Source organism: Rhipicephalus sanguineus, chromosome 1 (assembly GCF_013339695.2).
Source record: "Rhipicephalus sanguineus isolate Rsan-2018 chromosome 1, BIME_Rsan_1.4, whole genome shotgun sequence".
NCBI lineage: Eukaryota > Metazoa > Arthropoda > Arachnida > Ixodida > Ixodidae > Rhipicephalus > Rhipicephalus sanguineus.
In genome coordinates, this window is record NC_051176.1 from 249,471,744 (window position 1) to 249,476,237 (window position 4,494).

Consider the following 4,494-nt stretch of genomic DNA (forward strand, 5'->3'; position numbering starts at 1 on the left):
TTTATTTTAAAATTAACGTAGTATTTACACTAACAGATCAAAGCCATTTGATCTCTAAGTAGGCACCACAAGAAAAGCGCATGTTTCCGAGCTCTTTGGTGGGCAAAAGCTGGCTTCACTTTCGTTGGCGAGGTGTTGCGGGAGCTTCGACTCCAGAATTTTTTTTAAACCTCCTTGGTCCAGGCTCGCCTCTATGGAGATGTACAGACGCGTAATTTGATGGTGTGTGCAACCTAGTGAAGAAGTTAACCACGAAGTGGAGTTTTCTATAGCGAGATCTCTCTCGCGCTTCAGTGCACGTGCAGGGCGGCCCCTGATCGCGGAGCGAGTAACGCCGTTTGAAGAGAGTCGTATACCATGCATCTGGTTTTCATTCGAAGCGCGGGTACTTTATGGTTGCTAGTGTAAGCACTAGGTAAATTGGCAAATAAAAGTGTGTGCTTCCTGAATAAAATATTATTTTTTGCTGAGTAGTGATGTCAGAATCTCTCACAAAATTTGTCGGTGCGTTCAAGTTCTGTGCGTAAAACCAGCGTCACAAAAGTGTATTTCTATGGTGAAATTCGGCTATCTTAAACACTTGCATTGTTTTACATTTTGACAATGAGCAAACGTAATTGTATGGAGAATGGAATTTCAAGTAGCGAAACATTGAGTAACGACATAGACAACGAGTATCCCCTCCCTCTTTCTTCCGCCACCTTTATTTTAGACGCTTTATTGTTAGCATGCTTCTTGTATAGTTGTTTTTTAGTGTAAAATGCGCCACTGCAGTTCGCGTAACCTTGCGTCTAGCATTTCTATAAATTATAGGGCTACTGACGCAAGTTATTAGTATTTATAGTGTCTAAGCCCTTGTATAGGCCTATATGTCGCTTGCGTGTATTGGTTGAATGCACTTTTCTTTGTGGGTGGATCATCTATAGTATATGAGTGGGGCAGCAATGGCTGTGAGAGGTTCGTTCCCTTCCAGCAGCAAGTTGTCTTTTCGTCCACTTTGACTACTTTACATGCTAATATAAATAATCATTCTATGGCATTAGAAATCATCAACCATTAACAACAAGCATAAAATACTAAAATCTTACAGGCCGTGAAAATTCAGCGCGCACTCGTAACCTTCTTTAGAACCCTAATTGGAATGCGTTCAACAAGAGATTCTTCCCACACCCCTTTCTGAGCTGTTCTGCTATCACTGAGAGACTAAGGCGGAGCGGTCGGTTAATTTATTTTCTTTTAAATGCGAAGCATTTCTTAGCGAACCTCTGGCACTTTGAGCGTTTCTATCTATCTATCTATCTATCTATCTATCTATCTATCTATCTATCTATCTATCTATCTATCTATCTATCTATCTATCTATCTATCTATCTAGCTATCTATCTATCTATCTATCTATCTATCTATCTATCTATCTATCCTATCTATCTATCTTCTATCTATCGATCTATCTATCTATCTATCTATCTATCTATCTATCTATCTATCTATCTATCCTATCTATCTATCTATCTATCTAGTCTATCTTATCTGAGCAAAATTTGCATGAGAGGGTAGAGATTTGACGAATATGATTGCCGGGTCATGACATGAATAACGTTAAAATCCTGTCGCGTACGTCGTCAAACCCTTTCCACTAGACATGTGTGGCACATACCCGTTTACCACAGGCCGCGGTGTACGGGTATGCGCCACAGGTAATTGACAGTTTAGGAGGAGGAGGATACAACTTTATTCAAAAGAAATTTCATGGGTTTGGAGCTGGCCGCTTGTCTGCGGCGACCTCTTCTGCCCATGCAATGACTGCTTTCTGCAGTTTTTCGTCGGGGGACCGTATTAAGGTCTCCCATGTCGTTTCGGAGGGAGCTGGCGGAAGCTCTCTGGGTGGGGGAAGGCCCTCGCATTCCCAGAGGATGTGACTTTGGTTTGCTATGGCATTTTTGTCGCAATGTTTGCATGTTGAGTCAACCTCCCCGCCTGTGAATATCGCTAAGTGGTGAGGAGTGGTTAGAGTGTTCGTTTGAATTCGGCGGAGGACAGTGGCCTGCGCTCTCGTGAGGTTGCTGTGCGGTATGGGGTATAATCTCCTGTCATCTTTATACATATTTGTAAGTTCGTTATAGGAGGTCAGCTGCCTCTCCCATCGGGAGGCCCGGTTCCAAGGATTTCTGACCATTAGAGTGCTGGGCATGCTTATTCAACCTCACAAAATTGCAGCAAACAAATTGACAGTTATATCTACCCAGCAACGGCGAGAACAGACATTGGTAACTTAAATGCTAGAGCGTTAAGGAAAACCAACATCGGCAGCGTTGACTCAGCGAATGGAAATAATAAAAATTAGGATCCCAGCAGGAATCGAACCCAAGCATTTTGCGTGGCAATCAGGTATTACCACTGAGCCATGCCAGGTCTATAAACTGGCTTGGAAAAACAGCCTACGCAGGCGTACTATCGGTGCAACGTCTATTGTGGTTGTGGTACTGGCTATCTAATTTTACAAGACAGCAATAAACACTACATGATACTCCTACGATGTGTACTCCTACGATACAGGCGTCATATCAGATGAACGTCTGTAGTTCCAGTGTTGGCTCCTCTTTTATAGCAGTCTAATAAACATTACATTGGTATTCCTATGATTCAGGAAGCTATATTGGAGCATTGCTCGACCCCGGAGGAATACATCAACGAATGTTACATATGATATCCACATCACAGCACCGTAAAGTGCACTTCGTCCACCAGAACGACGCAGTGTCCTCTTCATTTCTTACGAGGCTGGGCGATGGCCTCATGCTGACCGAGGATGATGCCAGATTAATTGACAGCCGCTTTGTAGACTAGGCTACGTAGGCCACATACGCCCAGGTAGTCTACGAATACGACAAACACCATCCACTGAAGTTGGTCTACGTAGCACTATCCAGGCCTACCAGCCTCGACGGCCTATACCTCACCAACACGAAGGGTGGCTTCAGGTTCGGACATGTCGCCGGCTCTGTCCGACAGATAATTTGTCGACGAAATGACCGGGGCATCCACGAATTCCAACAGCTCTACTATACCACATACTTCACTACACATGGACCCCTCGTCACCACGATCACGACCGGATCCTATAACAAGTCATGACCAGCTGCTGGTGCTCACTGATCATGGTGATGATGCCCTTGTTCAAGAACTGTCAAGAACTTCTTGCACACATGCACACGGGTTCGTGAAACGTGAGTGCGTTTTCGGGACACGTGTAAGCCCTACATATCAGCTTACCGCTTCTGATTTTGGTAATACCCACGTTGCCATTGGCTGCGTTACCCAACCGTAAACAACTGGTTATATAACACATATGCGGCTCTTCAACATATCTATGTGTGCGTGTAAAATATATACAAACCTTTAGCGTCATTTTGTAACGTTGTCGCTCAGTAAAAAAAGTTACGCCACAGTCACCTACCCGCCACATGCTTCGCATAACATCGACTCCCACGGTACGTGGGATCTGCCAATTTTTTTTTTCGATGCTACTGTAGTTGAGAATGGTCTAAGTGATGTCTCTTTTTGTATGTTGGGGACAATCTCAGGATGGATACACCAGTAAATGATCCTGATAATCTCCGAAACACGGAAAATTTTATATGGATAGCCCAGCAATGATGCTACTTGGGCATAACCAGACCTCACATCTATGAATACGACGTAATCTGAGTGTCATTAATAATCGAAAAATTCTTGTTTATGCTACCTTGTGGTTTTTCAAAATTCTATGGCAGGGTCGTTATGAAGGTTCGAGTTGTTTTATAACATGTATAGCGCATTCAGGACATCATGCAAGCTTTTCATACGGTTTAAAATGGGCGACTGCATATATTTTGTTTGTACACAATTTGTAATCAACATACACTGGTACTCTCAAATTCAATCGTACGTCATTCAAAATACACCCTTTGTTTCAACCAAATATAAATAAAGTGCATTGTTTACGTCACCTTTGCATAACGCCTCTAAACACGCATAAAACGAGAGATTATAATTTTCCTACTGAAATCTTCCGTATGCAAATGAATGCATATGTTTACGTAAGAATCTTACGGAAACATACATAGACCCCTAATATTGTCACTTCAAAGCCAGTTCTTGATTCTCATGCCCGAGAGTGTCCACATGTTGAACACGGCACTTAATAATAATACGAGTGAGTTTGAAAAGTAATTTATGAAGGCACAACTGTACTTTTACTGGTAAAAAGAGCGGCGCGGCAAACGCACCGCGCGCTCTTTGTGTAGCAGACGAACCCACGAGCCGTCAAGTTGCGACCGCAGCGCCCTTCAAAGGGACGCGTTAAAACTACCCGTTAAAACTGAACAAACAATAATAGTTCGTTATTGTCATCATTTATTGAAAGTTTGTAATTATTTGTAGCAATACTCGAGTTGAGACACTATTGTTTTATTATCATCATCATCATCAACTTGCGCATCAAGCGTTTGGTTG